Below are 17,667 nucleotides of genomic sequence, written 5' to 3' on the forward strand. Positions count from 1 at the left end.
ATCTTCAAGACCTCCGGCGCAGATCATCCTCTTCCTACCGACGACTACCGACGAATGAAGGTTCCTTTAAGTGACGTCATCCAAGATGGCGTCCCTCGAATTCCGATTGGCTGATAGGATTCTATCAGCCAATCGGAATTAAGGTAGGAAAAATCTGATTGAATCAGCCAATCAGATTCAAGTTCAATCCGATTGGCTGATCCAATCAGCCAATAAGATTGAGCTCGCATTCTATTGGCTGTTCCGATCAACCAATTTATTTTTATTTTAGAATAGGGTAGGGCATTTTTTTATTTTGGGGGGCTTTGTTATTTTTTTAGGGGGCTTAGAGTAGGTGTAATTAGTTTAAAAATCTTGTAATCTTTTTTTATTTTTTGTAATTTAGTGGGGGTTTTTTGTAATTTAGTTGATTTAATTATAGGTAATTGTAGTTAGTTTAGTTAATTAATTATTGATAGTGTAGTGTTAGGTTTAATTGTAACTTAGGTTAGGATTTATTTTACAGGTAATTTTGTACTTATTTTAACTAGGTAGCTATTAAATAGTTATTAACTATTTAATAGCTATTGTACCTAGTTAAAATAAATACAAAGTTGCCTGTAAAATAAATATAAATGCTAAAATAGCTACAATATAATTATTCGTTATATTGTAGCTATATTAGGGTTTATTTTACAGTTAAGTATTTAGCTTTAAATAGGATTAATTTATTTAATAAGATTTATTTTATTTCGTTAGATTTAAATTAAATTTAATTTAGGGGGGTGTTAGTGTTAGGGTTAGACTTAGCTTTAGGGGTTAATACATTTATTAGAGTAGCGGCAAGGTCCGGTCGGCAGATTAGGGGTTAATACTTGAAGTTAGGTGTCGGCGATGTTAGGGAGGGCAGATTAGGGGTTAATACTATTTATTATAGTGTTTGAGAGGCGGGAGTGCGGCAGTTTAGGGGTTAATACATTTATTAGAGTAGTAGCGAGGTCCGGTCGGCAGATTAGGAGTTAATAAGTGTAGGTAAGGTAGCGGCGACGTTGGGGGGGGGCAGATTAGGGGTTAATAAATATAATATAGGGGTTGGCAATGTTAGGGGCAGCAGATTAGGGGTACATAGCTATAATGTAGGTTGCGGCGGTGTACGGAGAGGCAGATTAGGGGTTAATAATAAAATGCAGGGGTCAGCGATAGCGGGGGCGGCAGATTAGGGGTTAATAAGTGTAAGGCTAGGGGTGTTTAGACTCGGGGTACATGTTAGGGTGTTAGGTGCAGACTTAGGAAGTGTTTTCCCATAGGAAACAATGGGGCTGCGTTAGGAGCTGAACGCTGCTTTTTTGCAGGTGTTAGGTTTTTTTTCAGCTCAAACTGCCCCATTGTTTCCTATGGGGATATTGTGCACGAGCACGTTTTTTAAGCTGGCCGCGTCCGTAAGCAACGCTGGTATTTAGAGTTGAAATGGCGGTAAATTATGCTCTATGCTCCCTTTTTGGAGCCTAACGCAGCCCTTCAGAGAACTCTAAATACCAGCGTTGTTTAAAAGGTGCGGGGGGGGGAAAAATATGCGTAGCTAACGCACCCCTTTGGCCGCAAAACTCTAAATCTAGCCATTTGTTTTTTTCACAAAATCACAACACACACAGTGATTACAAGGTGAGCATCCTACAATTTTTTGAGAGTGTGCTTTCAACCAATTAATATCACGAGTTTGATTAAATTCACTATTAACTAATAAATCTTTCAAATTGCTTGCCCTATGTGCCATCATAAGGGGATAGTCCCCAACATATTCTTGAAGGACAGGATCAATTGATAGTAAATGCCAGTTCTCTTGCAAAATATTTTGAATTTTCCCCCAATGGGAATTAAATTTGGTAATGAAACGAATTTTGGTAGCTGCAACATCACTTTTAGATATCTTGTTATGAAACAAGAGATCCTTTCTATCCATGAGTCTGGCTCTAAAAAGAGCTCTCTTAACACATCTTTTAGAGTACCCCCTAGCATAAAATCTATCAGACATCTCCACAGCCTGCCTGTTAAAGGTCTGGTCATCAAGATCCAACAGTAGGCTGTTTGATGCTGTAGGTTTCCGATATACTTCAGTTGCTACCATACCGTTCTTACGACTCACTAAGAGATCCAAAAAGGTGATTTTGTTAGCACTATAATTACATGTTAGAAAAATGTTTAGTTTATTTTGGTTTATAATAGATACAAATTGGAGCAATTCCTGCTCAGTTCTATCCCAAAGGATGAGTATGTCGTCCACATACCGAATCGACCCACTCCATGTGTTCACCAAACACAATGTTGTTTTCCCACCAACCAAGGTGGAGGCAGGCATAGGTCGGTGCACATGTGGCCCCCATGGCTGTTCCACGCTTCTGTCGAAAGAGTTTTCCATTAAAGAGAAAAATTTTATTAGTTAGCACAAACTCCAAGAGATTGATAACAAATTGAGTATGTCTGGAATAACCGAATCCTCTAGTTTCTAAAAAAGATTTACAAGCCTCTATTCCCACAGAGTGAGGAATAGAGGAATATAAGGATTTGACATCCAGAGAGACAAGTAACATACCCTCAGATATAGTTATCCCATCTAGTTTTTTAATAACATCAGTTGAATCCAGAACAAAAGTTCTGAGTTCATTTACAAATGGTTTTAGAAAGAAGTCCACATACCTACTAACCCCTTCAGTAGGGCCACCAATTCCGGAGATAATAGGACGACCGGGAGACTTTTGAAAAGACTTATGAAGTTTGGGGATCCAGTAAAAGACTGGAATTTTAGGCTTTGCATTATAAAGAAATCCTTGTTCTTGGGTAGTAATCAAGTTTGATCTCCTAGCATCATTAAGGAGAAATAAAAATTCATTATGTGATTTTTGAAAATCATCCAAAAGTGACTTAAAACTCTTGGGCATGGATTTCACTAGAGCTTCACAGGTTGCCACTGGAGTCCTCTTCCACGTCTCCATGACAACATCACGGAGCTGGTGGATGTTAGAGACCTTGTGGTCCCCCACATTCCGTTTGAGGATGCCCCACAGATGCTCAATAGGGTTTAGGTCTGGAGACATGCTTGACCAGTCCATCACCTTTACCCTCAGCTTTGGTGGTCGTCTTGGAGGTGTGTTTGGGGTCGTTATCATGTTGGAATACTGCCCTAAGGGAGAGGATCATGCTCTGCTTCAGTATGTCACAGTACATGTTGGCATTCATGGTTCCCTCAATGAACTGTAGCTCCCCAGTGCCAGCAGCACTCATGCAGGCCCAGACAAAGATAGTCCCACCACCATGCTTGACTGTAGGCAAGACACACTTGTGTTTGTACTCCTCACCTGGTTGCCGCCCCACACGCTTGACACCATCTTAACCAAATACGTTTATCTTGGTCTCATTGGACCACAGGACATGGTTCCAGTAATCCATGTCCTTAGTCTGCTTGTCTTCAGCAAACTGTTTGCTGCTTTTTGGTGCATTATCTTTAGAAGAGGCTTCCTTCTGGGATGACAGCCATGCAGACCAATTTGATGCAGTGTATGGCATATGGTCTGAGCAATGACAGCCTGACCCCCCCACCCCTTCAACCTCTGCAGTAATGCTGGCAGCACTCATACATCTATTTCCCAAAGACAACCTCTGGATATGCTGAGCACATGCACTCAACTTCTTTGGTCAACCATGGCGAGACATGTTCTGAGTGGAACCTGTCCTGTGAACCCACTGTATGGTCTTGCCCACCATGCTGCAGCTCAGTTTCAGAGTCTTGGCAATCTTCTTATAGCCTAGGCCATCTTTATGTAGAGCGACAATTCTTTTTTTCAGATCCTCAGAGAGTTCTTTGCCATTAGGTGCCATGTTGAACTTCCAGTGACCAGTATGAGAGAGTGTGAGAGCGATAACACCAAATTTAACACAACTGCTCCCCATTCACACCTGAGACCTTAACACTAACAGATCACATGACACCGGGGAGGGAAATGGCTATTTGGGCCCAATTTGGACATTTCTACTTAGGGGTGTACTCACTTTTGTTGCCAATGGTTTAGACATTAATGGCTGTGTGTTGAGTTATCTTGAGGGGACAGCAAATTTACACTGTTATACAGGCTGTACACTCACTACTTTACATTGCAGCAAAGTGTCATTTCTTCAGTGTTGTCACATGAAAATATATATTAAAATATTTACAAAAATGTGAAGGGTTTACTCACTTTTGTGAGATACTATATATATATATATATATATATATATATATATATATATATATATATATATATATATATAAAACAGCATGGGGGGTATGTGAATTTGTCCACTTATCTATAGATGCACTCACTCTACCGTGCATACCCACAGCTGCAGACATGACTGCTTCTAGTAGAGAGCCTATCCAGTGCGGAGTACATTACAACATAGGATTTAAGTGTGGAGTATATCGACAAACCAAAAGGAGGAGACTAAGGGACTGGTCCCCGTGACTCTTGTAGCTTCTGACTAACTCCTTACCTGCAAGTGTGTCACTGTCTAATACTTCATTCTTCTCTTAGCAGCAGCTCTATGAAAGGGGAAAATGGGCCTTAAATAAGAATCTGGAGCACCTCAATTCTTCACCTTCCTCCTGGGAGGCAAAGATAAGACTAGCATACCAGAGAGGTGGAGGGGATTAAGTGCTCTTAAAAGTTTTGGAAATCTTTGCCTCCTTCTAGTGGCCAGGAGTTGAATCCCAGGAGTAATGGTTTGTGGACTCTCACCACCTTATGAAAGAAATAGAAGTAAAAAAAAAACCGCACTTTTGTAAAACTAGAAAGCCGCGGCTACTGTCTTCTATGAAATATTGATATCACAAACATGAAATCTTGTTCCAAAAAGCAAATTATGAAGACTTAAAGGGACATGAAACCCCAAATTTTTCTTTTATGATTCAGATAGAGAGTACAATTTTAAACAGCATTCCAATTTACTATTATATTATTTGCTTCATACTTTAGATATATTTTGTTGAAGAAATAGAAATGCACATGGGTGAGCCAATCACAAGATTCATCTATGTGCAGTCAGTGAGCCTATCTTTATGCTTTTCAACTAAGGATATCAAGAGAATGAAGAAAATTAGATAACAGAAGTACATTGGAAAGTTGTTTATAACTGTATTATCTATCTGAATCACGAAGAAAAATTTTGGGTTTCATATTCCTCCTTGAGTGCTAACGACTGCTCAGAGCCGTCGCTAGCACTCACCTACCTTAAAAGCAATCCCACATACTCCAGCCCCGGCGATCGGGCCTGTATAGTGACAGGCATCGCAGGGGCTTCCCATTACGTGCGGTGACGTCACGTGCAATGACGTGATGACGTCACCGCGCAACTTTATTTAAAAATTACAATGGACACGATAGGAAAAAGGGGCATGCTGCTTAGAAGCCTGTATCTCAGGCATCTAAGCAGCTACAGACCCCCAAGGTAATCGCCCAACCTTTCCAATGGTGTAAGTATTGGGGATCTGGGGGGAAAAATTAAAAAATTACAAATAGTAACAAACAAACAAAAACTTAAATCCAGCTTAGCACTCAAAGGGTTAAAATATATATTATTACATTATACAATAAAATACATATAAATAAAACATTGTATATACTATAATATACTCACAATCCCCCAGCTCCCATATGTGTCCTAGTTTTACTATTGTATTGTAACAAAAGGTTTCTGTTCACACATGTAAATTGTATTTCAAGTCAATACTGTGTAAAGGGTTCATTTACATTACATCTTCAATAAAGGTGGTGATGCTGCTTTTAAAATTCTGCAAGTATCAGAAAAACCCCAAAGAAATATATAGCAAAATGCCTCTCGGCAAGATTGCCTTTAAACACTGATTTCAGCCCTTTTTTAAAATGTTATCAGCAATCTCGATTGAACAACCATTGCCACAATGCTTTTAACATCGGGCTCTAAGAAAAAAAAATGTATGCTCACCTGATAAATTTATTTATATTTTTCTTGACACGATGAGTCCATGGATCATCTAATTACTATTGGGAATATCACTCCTGCCCAGCAGGAGGCGGCAAAGAGCACCACAGCAAAGCTGTTAAATATCACCTCCCTTCCCTCCAACCCCAGTCATTTGACCGAAGCAAAGGAGAGAAAAGAAGCAACAAGGTGCAGAGGTATCTGAAGTTTATAACATAACAACAACCTGTCTTAAGAACAGGGCGGGCCATTGACTAATCGTGTCAAGAAAGAAATACATTTATCAGGTAAGCATACATTTTGTTTTCTTTCTAATGACACGATGAGTTCATGGATCATCTAATTACTATTGGGAATCAATACTCAAGCTAGAGTACACAGATGATAAGGGAGGGACAAGACAAGGAACTTAACAGAAGGCACCACTGCTTGAAGAACCTTTCTCCCAAAAGAGGCCTCAGCTGAGGCAAAAGTGTCAAATTTATAGAATTTTGAAAAAGTGTGAAGAGAGGATCAAGTTGCAGCCTTGCAAATCTGTTCAACTGAAGCTTCATGCCCAGGAAGAGGAAACCGCCACTCTCTCAGGAGGCTGCTATTCAGCAGTTTCATAGGCCAAGCGAATTATACTCTTCAGCCACAAAGAAAGAGAAGTAGCCATAGCTTTCTGCCCCTTACGCTTTCCAGAGAAAATCACAAACAGAGCAGAAGACTGAAGAAAATCTTTAGTCGCCTGTAAATAGAATTTCAATGCATGCACCACGTCCAGATTGTGAAGCAGACGTTCCTTCTGAGAAGAAGGGTTAGGACACAAGGAAGGAACAAGAATCTCCTGATTAATGTTCCGTTCTGAAACTACTTTAGGGAGAAACCCTAACTTAGTACGCAAAACCACCTTATCCGAATGAAAAATAAGGTGAGGAGACTCACACTGTAATGCAGAGAGCTCAGACACTCTACGAGCAGAAGAAATAGCAACAAGAAACAAAACTTTCCAAGATAACAACTTAATATTTAGGGAATGCATAGGCTCAAACGGAGCCCCTTGAAGAACCTTAAGGACTAAATTAAGACTCCAGGGACGAGTAACTGGCTTGAACACGGGCCTGATCCTGACCAAGGCCTGACAAAACGATTGTACGTCTGCCAGACGTTTATGTAACAAAATAGACAAGGCAGATATTTGACCCTTTAGGGAACTTACCGATAAACCTTTCTCCAAACCTTCTTGGAGAAAGGACAGAATTCTAGGAATCCTAACTCTACTCCAAGAGTAGCCCTTGGATTCACACCAATATAGATATTTATCCCATATCTTGTGGTAAATCTTTCTAGTCACAGGTTTACGAGCCTGAATCATGGTCTCAATGACCGAGTCCGAAAATCCATACTTGGATAAAATTAAGCATTCAATCTCCAAGTAGTTAGCTTCAGAGAAACTAGATTTGGATGAAGTTAGGGCCCTTGAAGTAGAAGGTCCTTCCTCAACGGAAGTCTCCAAGTTGGAAGAGATGACATGTCCACCAGGTCTGCATACCAAATCCTGCGAGGCCATGCTGGTGCAATAAGGATCACCGACGCCCTCTCCTGCTTGATTCGAGCAATGACCCGAGGTAGAAGAGCGAACGGAGGAAATAGGTATGCAAGACTGAAATGCCAAGGTACCGCCAGGGCGTCTATCAGTAAAGCCTGAGGGTCCCTTGACCTCAACCGTACCTCAGAAGCTTGGCATTCTGCCGAGATGCCATGAGATCCAATTCCGGCTGACCCCATTTGAGAATCAGGCTGTAAAACACTTCCGGATGGAGTTCCCACTACCCCGGGTGAAAGGTCTGCCTGCTCAGGAAGTCCGCCTCCCAGTTGTCCACTGGGATCTGAGGGGTTCTGTTGAAACCAAATTGCGGTCAGGTAGACCAACTAAAATTTCAGCCACAACTGCCAGGAAAATTGTTCAGGATGCAAAGACAAACCCACAAATAACTTCAGGTGAAATACAGGATATGTGGTGTGGCTGTTTCATGATGCACAATAAGGAGGCACTTGAAGAAAGATGGGCTGCATGGTCGAGTCGCCAGAAGAAAGCCATTACCTCGCAAATGCCACAAAGTATCCCGCTTACAATACGCCAAACAGCACAGAGACAAGCCTCAAACCTTCTGGCACAAAGTCATTTGGAGTGATGAGACCAAAATTGAGCTTTTTGGCCACAACTATAAACGCTACATTTGGAGAGGAGTCAACAAGGCCTATGATGAAAGGTACACCATTCCTACTGTGAAACACGGAGGTGGATAGCTGATGTTTTGGGGATGTGTGAGCTACAAAAGGCACAGGAAATTTGGTCAGCATTGATGGCAAGATGAATGCAGTATGTTATCAAACAGAACGCCTCATTTTATACTTCTTGATAAGAGTTTGAACACTGCTGATTTGCATTCTCAATTCCTTGGATATCTTTTTATATCCCTTTCCTGTTTTATACAGTTCAACTTCCTTTTTCCCACAAATCCTTTGACAATTCTTTTTCTTTACCCATGACTCAGAATCCATAAATGTCAGTGCAGCACTGGATGAAAGATGCAAGGGTCTGTCAGGAGTCCAGAAACTCATTGACCTTTTAATTTTTTTAAAAAATTTATTTATTGATATTTTTATTAAGTTTTCAAATTACAAGAATGTAAGCATTAAAGATAATACAATTCTTATAGGTTTATACATACTTCTATAATATCTGACAACAAACATATCAATAATATTAATGAGAATTGTGCAAAGTAAATAAAATAACATAACACATTAAACTTTTCGGTCAATGCTTCCAGATTCCACTATTATCTAGATTCTTCTTTTTAAATTATAGATGATACAGATTACTTCTTAACCCAAATAAATAAAGAACATATAGAAACTCAGAATTACGTGTACAGGTGAAAGGACGGAGGGCTCCCATGTTTGATCATCTATGACAAGGTGAGTGAAATAGTGGATTTGTACTGATCCCAGTAAAATTGTACATTGTAAAAAAATTCAAGTTTTTGTTTTTTATAGAAACCATATTTTTCTAGGAAAAATAACTCATCTGTCCTGCTTATCCACATTTGTCTTGTGGGTCGTGTGTTTAGCTTCCACTGTCTAGCTATAATAGATTTAGCACTGTTTAATGCTATCTGAAAGACAGCTTGTCTTATCTTGCAGAATTTATCAGGTTTCTGATTGAATAAGGCATGAGGTGCCTGTAGTGTATAGTTTGTACTAAATAAAAATTTTCCCAGTTTTTCTTCTTCTGTCCATAATGTATGAAGTTCTCTGCAATAATATGCGTCATATTGTCCACTTCCCCACATCCACGCCAACAATCTCCTGGAGACCTTGGATAAATGTGTATCAGTCTATGTGGCGTCATATATCATCTTGTTAGAATTTTAAAGTTAAGTTCTAAAATGCTAGCTGACCCAGAGACTTTATGAGTACAGTAGAACATTTGTTTCCATTGCCTGTCATTGAAACGTTCAGTCAATTCTTGTTGCCATCTATTTACATATGTGGGCAGAGATATATTCTTTAATTTACTTACGCCTAGATTTAGAGTTCTGCGTCAGCCATCCAAACCAGCGTTAGGGGGTCCTAACGCTGGTTTTTACCGCCCGCTGGTATTTAGAGTCAGTCAGGAAAGGGTCTAACGCTCACTTTTCAGCCGCGACTTTTCCATACCGCAGATCCACCTACACCAGTTGCGTATCCTATCTTTTCAATGGGAGCGTTAGAAATCTAACGATAAGACTCCAGCCGCAGAGAAAAGCCAGGAGTTAAGAGCTTTATGGGCTAACGCCGGTTCATAAAGCTCTTAACTACTAAGCTCTAAAGTACACTAACACCCATAAACTACCTATGTACCCCTAAACCGAGGCCCCCCCACATCGCCGCCACTCTATTAATTTTTTTAACCCCTAATCTGCCGACCGCACACCGCCGCAACCTACATTATCCCTATGTACCCCTAATCTGCCCCCCCCCAACGTCGCCGCTACCTTACCTACAATTATTAACCCCTAATCTGCCGACCGGACCTCACCGCTACTCTAATAAATGTATTAACCCCTAAAGCTAAGTTTAACCCTAACCCTAACACCCCCCTAAGTTAAATATAATTTTTATCTAACTAAATAAAATAAATCTTATTAAATAAATTATTCCTATTTAAAGCTAAATACTTACCTGTAAAATAAACCCTAATATAGCTACAATATAAATAATAATTATATTGTAGCTATTTTATGATTAATGTTTATTTTACAGGCAACTTTGTATTTATTTTAACCAGGTACAATAGCTATTAAATAGTTAATAACTATTTAATAGCTACCTAGTTAAAATAATTACAAAATTACCTGTAAAATAAATTCTAACCTAAGTTACAATTAAACCTAACACTACACTATCATTAAATAAATTAAATACAAATACCTACAAATAAATACAAATAAATACACTAACTAAAGTACAAAAAATAAAAAAGAACTAAGTTACAAAAAATAAAAAAAATATTTACAAACATTATAAAAATATTACAACAATTTTAAGCTAATTACACCTACTCTAAGCCCTCTAATAAAATAACAAAGCCCCCCAAAATAAAAAAACGCCCTACCCTATTCTAAAATAAAAATTGAAAAGCTCTTTTACCTTACCAGCCCTTGAAAGGGCCTTTTGCGGGGCATGCCCCAAAGAATTCTGCTCTTTTGCCTGTAAAAAAAAACATACAATACCCCCCCCCCCAACATTACAACCCACCACCCACATACCCCTAATCTAACCCAAACCCCCCTTAAATAAACCTAACACTAAGCCCCTGAAGATCTTCCTACATTATCTTCACCACACCGGGTATCACCGATTCCTCCAGAAGAGGGTCCGAAGTCTTGCTCCTATCGGGCGATGTCTTCATCCAAGCGGGGGCTGAAGATCTTCCTACATTATCTTCACCACACCGGGTATCACCGATCCCTCCAGAAGAGGGTCCGAAGTCTTGCTCCTATCCGGGCGATGTCTTCATCCAAGCGGGGGCTGAAGAGGTCCATCATCCGGCTGAAGTCTTCATCCAAGCGGGGGCTGAAGAGGTCCATCATCCGGCTGAAGTCTTCATCCAAGCGGGGGCGGAAGAGGTCCATCATCCGGCTGAAGTCTTCTATCAAGCGGCATCTTCAATCTTCTTTCTTCCGGCTCCATCTTCATCCCGCCGACGCGGAACATCCTTCCTCCACAACGAACTCCCGACGAATGAAGGTTCTTTTAAGGGACGTCATCCAAGATGGCGTCCCTCGAATTCCGATTGGCTGATAGGATTCTATCAGCCAATCGGAATTAAGGTAGGAAAATTCCAATCCAATCAGCCAATCGGATTGAACTTGAATCTGATTGGCTGATTCAATCAGCCAATCAGAATTCTCCTACCTTAATTCTGATTGGCTGATAGAATCCTATCAGCCAATCGGAATTCAAGGGATGTCATCTTGGATGACGTCATTTAAAGGAACCTTCATTCGTCGGGAGTTCGTCGTGGAGGAAGGACGTTCCGCGTCGGCGGGATGAAGATGAAGCCGGAAGAAAGAAGATTGAAGATGCCGATTGACAGAAGACTTCAGCCGGATGATGGACCTCTTCAGCCCCCGCTTGGATGAAGACATCGGAGCCTCTTCTGGACGGATCAGTGATACCTGGCGTGGTGAAGATAAGGTAGGAAGATCTTCAGGGGCTTAGTGTTAGGTTTATTTAAGGGGGGTTTGGGTTAGATTAGGGGTATGTGGGTGGTGGGTTGTAATGTTGGGGGGGGGTATTGTATGTTTTTTTTTACAGGCAAAAGAGCAGAATTCTTTGGGGCATGCCCCGCAAAAGGCCCTTTTAAGGGCTGGTAAGGTAAAAGAGCTTTTCAATTTTTATTTTAGAATAGGGTAGGGCATTTTTTTATTTTGGGGGGCTTTGTTATTTTATTGGGGGGTTAGAGTAGGTGTAATTAGCTTAAAATTGTTGTAATATTTTTATAATGTTTGTAAATAATTTTTTTATTTTATGTACTTTAGTTAGTGTATTTATTTGTATTTATTTGTAGGTATTTGTATTTAATTTATTTAATGATAGTGTAGTGTTAGGTTTAATTGTAACTTAGGTTAGGATTTATTTTACAGGTAATTTTGTAATTATTTTAACTAGGTAGCTATTAAATAGTTATTAACTATTTAATAGCTATTGTACCTGGTTAAAATAAATACAAAGTTGCCTGTAAAATAAATATTAATCCTAAAATAGCTACAATATAATTATTATTTATATTATAGCTATATTAGGGTTTATTTTACAGGTAAGTATTTAGCTTTAAATAGGAATAATTTATTTAATAAGATTTGTTTTATTTCATAAGATAAAAATTATATTTAACTTAGGGGGGTGTTAGGGTTAGCCTTAGCTTTAGGGGTTAATACATTTATTAGAGTAGCAGTGAGGTCCGGTCGGCAGATTAGGGGTTAATAATTGTAGGTAGGTAGCGGCGATGTTGGGGTGGCAGATTAGGGGGTAATAAATATAATATAGGGGACGGCAGGGGTTAGGGGCAGAAGATTAGGGGTTCATAGGGATAACGTAGGTTGCGGAGGTTTACGGAGCGGCAGATTAGGGGTTAAAAATAATATGCAGGGGTCAGTGATAGCGGGGGTGGCAGATTAGGGGTTAATAAGTGTAAGGTTAGGGGTGTTTAGACTCGGGGTACATGTTAGGGTGTTAGGTGCAGACTTAGGGAGTGTTTCCCCATAGGAAACAATGGGGCTGCGTTAGGAGCTGAACGCTGCTTTTTTGCAGGTCTTAGGTTTTTTTTCAGCTCAAACGGCCCCATTGTTTCCTATGGGGGAATCGTGCACGAGCACGTTTTTGAAGTTGGCCGCGTCCGTAAGCACCGCTGGTATTGAGAGTTGCAGTGGCGGTAAATTATGCTCTACGCTCCCTTTTTGGAGCCTAACGCAGCCCTTCTGTGAACTCTAAATACCAGCGGTATTTAAAAGGTGCGGGGGAAAAAATACACGCGTAGCTAACGCACCCCTTTGGCCGCAGAACTCTAAATCTAGCCGTTAATAACTTCCTAGCCTTTTGATAATGTACCCCTGAATGGTGTCGCGTTTAAACATAATTTTTCAAAGTCTGTCGGCCTACGGAGAAAGTCGTCTTGAAATGGAGAGGTGTGTACTAAATGTTTTAGTAGAGCATATTTTAACCAGTTTGTATATATTCCCCCCGCAATATCTCTTAAGTCCTCCCGTGGCTTCAATTTGTTATTATGGACCAGCGCGCAAAACGATATTGAGTAACCGATGTCGCCGCTTCCGCTATCTCCTATTTCTAATCCTTTTTTGAGTTCTGCGTTTGCGAATACAGGGGACAGAAGGGATTTTGTAGACGATAAGCCTTTGTAACTCCCCAATATTTTATGCCAGTTCTGAAACACTTGCCTCAACAGAGTAATTTTCTGTATTATTTGTGGTCTATGTCTTTTGGCGATCCAGCATAGGGCCCCCACCTGTGGCGTCCTTAGTATCTGTGAGTCTAATGATACCCACGCCTTAGAGTTAGTTCCTGTATGCCATTCTATTACTCGTTGCAAAGTGACTGCTTGATAATACAATGTTACATTAGGAACCCAAAGTCCCCCTTCGTCCAAGGAACGATATATAGTCGTTTTTGCTATTCTGGGTTTATGTGTGCCCCAAATAAAGGAATTTATACTATTTTGTAGTTTTTTAAGGAATGTTGGCGACAAATAGATTGGGGCCGCCTGAAAGAGATAAAGTATTCTAGGGAGTATGTTCATTTTGATGGTTTGAATTATACCCGACCAAGATGTTTTATTTTTGGCCCATTTAAGTAAGTCAGAGTCAATGTTTTTCAACAGTGTTTTGTAATTTAGGTCAAAAAGTTTTGAATTTTGAGCAGAGATCTCAATTCCCAGGTACCTAATCGCATCTGTTTTTCTTTTATATGTACATAACTGCCCCAAGTCATTAAGCTCCTGGGAAGATAAAGTTATATTAAGGATCTCTGATTTTTTATTGTTTATTAAAAAGTTTGAGTAGTTGCCAAATCTCTCAAATTCACTTAATAGGTGAGGTAGGGACTTAGCGGGGGACGCTAATGATATCAACACATCGTCAGCATACATATTTAGTTTATATTCATTCTGCTCTATTTTTATACCCTCAATGTAGTTATGTTTTCTTATGTGTGCAGCTAAGACTTCATTGTGATGATAAATAAGGTAGGGGACAGGGGGCATCCCTGATGTGTTCCGTTTCGGATGGGGAGTGAGGAAGACAAAACTCCATTTACTTTGACTATGGCTGAGGGGTCAGCATATAAACTAAAAATTCTATTAATCATTTTTTCCCCGAAACCTATATTTAGCATTACTTTTTTTTTTTTAAACTTCCAATTTAGCCTATCGAAAGCTTTTTCAGCGTCCGTAGAGATTAAAATTGATGGTATATTTTTTAACTTTGCATAATCTATTAGTTGGAGGACCCTAACGGATTTATCCCAAGCTTCTCTATTGGGGACAAATCCCGCTTGATCTATGTGTATTATCTCAGCGAAGACTTTATTGATTCTAGCCGACAGTATTTTGGAGTATATCTTTAAGTCTGTATTCAGTAGGGAAATGGGCCTATAATTACTGGGTAAATTCGTGGCTTTATTTGGTTTGGGGATGACCGTTATATGTGATAGCAGAAATTCTTTGGAAAAAAAACCCTCCTCGTCAATTTAATTAAATAAAGTGGTAAGATGTGGAGTCAAGATATTTTTAAACGTTTTATAATATTTATTACTAAACCCGTCAGGGCTGGGGCTTTTACCTGCAGGCAGGGAGTCTATTGCTGCTATATCCATGGTGGATATAGGTGCCTCCATTTCTGCTTTTTTGTCTGAATCTAGTGATGGAAGGTCGGCTTGGGTAATGTATTGTTCCATAAGCTTATATTCGTCTGGATTTTGGACCCTGGGAATGTTATACAACCCCTCATAGTATTTTCTGAATGTCTCAGCTATTGTCTCGCTGTCTGATGAGTGTTGTGTTTCATCAATGGCTATTTCTCTAATGTAGTGATTAAGCGATTTTTGTTTTAATGTTCTAGCTAGACAGGCATCTGCTTTATTACTTTCCGTGAAATATATCTTATTGAGGTATAATGCTCTTTTATGTGCTTCCTCTTGTAGGAGGTTCCGCAGGTCTAGTCTTATTTCCTGTCTCTTATTTGAGGTAGTGATGTCTGCGGGGTTCAGTTGATGTAATTTATAAATGTCTTTTAATTTATTTAAAAGGGTTTTATATTTCTGTTGACATGTTTTTTTGAGGGAGGCCTGTAATTTAATGAATTCCCCTCTTATTACCGCCTTGTGAGCGTCCCAAAGGACTGTGGGGTTGTTTTGTTCACTTGTATTGTGTGGGAAATACTCTTCTATTACTGATGAAATTTTCTTGACAACATCAGGTTTGTGAAGTAATGACTCTACAAGGCGCCACAAGTAGGGAACCACTGGCATGGATGACCAAACCAGATCCATGGTAACCATGGAATGATCTGACCATGCATTCGGGACAATCTCTGTGCCAGAGACCATCGGTAGACTATTCTGATCTATTAATAAGTAATCTATCCTCAAGTATACTTGTCTTGGATGAGAGAAAAAAGTGTATTGTCGATGTCCCGGGTTTAACGCGCGCCATGCATCTAAAAGAGTTAACTCCCAAAGGCATTTGTCCAGTTTAATAGAGTCTCTTTTAGACTGTGCCCCTCTGATATGTGAACTATCTAGTTGTGGATCCAGTAACATATTAAAATCCCCACCTAATAAATCTGTACCTTTTTAATGTCTATTATTCTGTTTATTACTTTTCTTAGAAAGGGGATCTGATTCTGATTTGGGCAGTACGCGTTAGCTAGCGTCACCGGTCTGTTATACAAAATCCCCACTAATATGATGTATCTACCCTCTAAATCTGTTTCCTTTTGGAGAAGTTGGAATGGGACCTTTCTATGCAGTAGTATACCTACACCCTTATTTTTTGAGTTTGCTGAGCTAAAATACCCTGTGGGGTATACACTTGAGCTACATCTCGGTTGTTTATTTGTGTCAAAATGGGTTTCTTGCATATAAATTATGTCCACTGTTCCCTCTAAGGTGCGCGGCAGCGTGGCCGCGCACCTTCCCTCTCTGTGTAGCGCAGGCAGTACATCAGGCCGTGCAAAACACAGAAGGAATGTAGAAAGTTTTTTTTTTAAATTCATCACTGCAGTAGTCTTCAGGAAAACAAAGCTGCAAGACGTTTGACAGAGGCACTGTTAAAAGGTCCCTCCGGTGTAGAACAGCTTAATCTGTTTCCTGTGCTACACTGAGGGGGAGGACCTAAACTGACTGACAGCTGTGTGCATAAATCACACAGTGCTGTCAGAGACCAGTGAGATCAAGCACAGCTCAAAACGGAGGGCAGCAGGAAATAAGCATTTCCAGTGACACGATAGAAAGAATGTCAGTGGATTCAAGTTTGCAAACCATAGAACAGATCTGAAAAAGCTTATAAGATAATATTCTCCACATTGTGCACTGCAAGCAGTTTTCAAATGGTAATAGGGTACTTCATAAACAGAGAGCAGACCCCCCCCTCCCGAAAAATAAAGTTATAAAGCAGTTTTTTAAATATGAAACGGAATCCTCTAACATACTAACACATCTTTTAACATTATTGCATTCCTGCACAGACACCCTATAGATTAGATTTAATTAGTTTTTCAGTCTAGTGTGACTTCCTGCATAATTAACTCACAAACCACCATACCACACACAGATCTCTTGTATGAACACTTTTCCTTTCATATTTGGTCATTTGAAAAAACGTATTTCAATGCAGCTATACTTGCTAAGTCTCAAGCTGCAGTTCTGCGCTTTTGTACATAAGTTTTTTGTAAACATATCTGTTAGGCGTATGCATACAGCACAGCTGCACAATTTTATTAGGCAAATAAGATACAGATATGGTCTGGATTCAAGGTCCTTTATGTGGAGTATTCCACCTTCTCGAGAGCAAAGGATAAGGGTTATTTATTTCCATAGAGGTTAAAGCCAACGAAGCAGAGTTCTGTGCACACATGAAGTTTATGTGCAGACAAGCTGCCTGTACCTTGCTGTATCCTGGAGCATCGCTTGCAGTGTAGAGAATTGTAGTGTGTGTGTGTGTGACACTGTGTAACTATAGTATAAGATTGTAGACTCGTGTGCATAGCTTAGGAGGGTGCTGATTGAGTAGTGGTATTGTGTAGCTGCTGCAGTGTATATAGTTGTATGTCAGAACCTGTAGACTAAAGACTGTATGTTAGTCTGCTGTATAAGTGAGTGAGTGAGTGGCTATAAAGGCTGTATAAGTGTAGCGTGCAATTGCCAGTACAGGGCAGGATGTGAGTGGCTATGTCAGTGACTGTATTCTGCATTGTTCCTCAGCCAGATCCACACTGAGTGCCATCTCATGCATTGACCTTGTGTTGCAGAGCCCTGGAGGGACTCCACCTATCAGCATGGGGGCAGGACAAGAATTTCTATTCAAAAGCAGGAACTCATTTCGTGTGTATCACTGAGTGGAAGAAGTGCAGCCCTCCCTCCTCCTTACAG

The 17,667-nt window shown here is 39.9% G+C and overlaps 1 protein-coding gene across 1 annotated transcript in view; it reads right to left on the minus strand.

Annotated features, from left to right (window-relative positions):
- Positions 1-17,667, minus strand: part of TEX11 (testis expressed 11) — an 827,067-nt gene that overhangs the window by 441,799 nt on the left and 367,601 nt on the right. The window lies entirely within an intron of this gene.

This window comes from Bombina bombina, chromosome 1, assembly GCF_027579735.1.
Source record: "Bombina bombina isolate aBomBom1 chromosome 1, aBomBom1.pri, whole genome shotgun sequence".
NCBI lineage: Eukaryota > Metazoa > Chordata > Amphibia > Anura > Bombinatoridae > Bombina > Bombina bombina.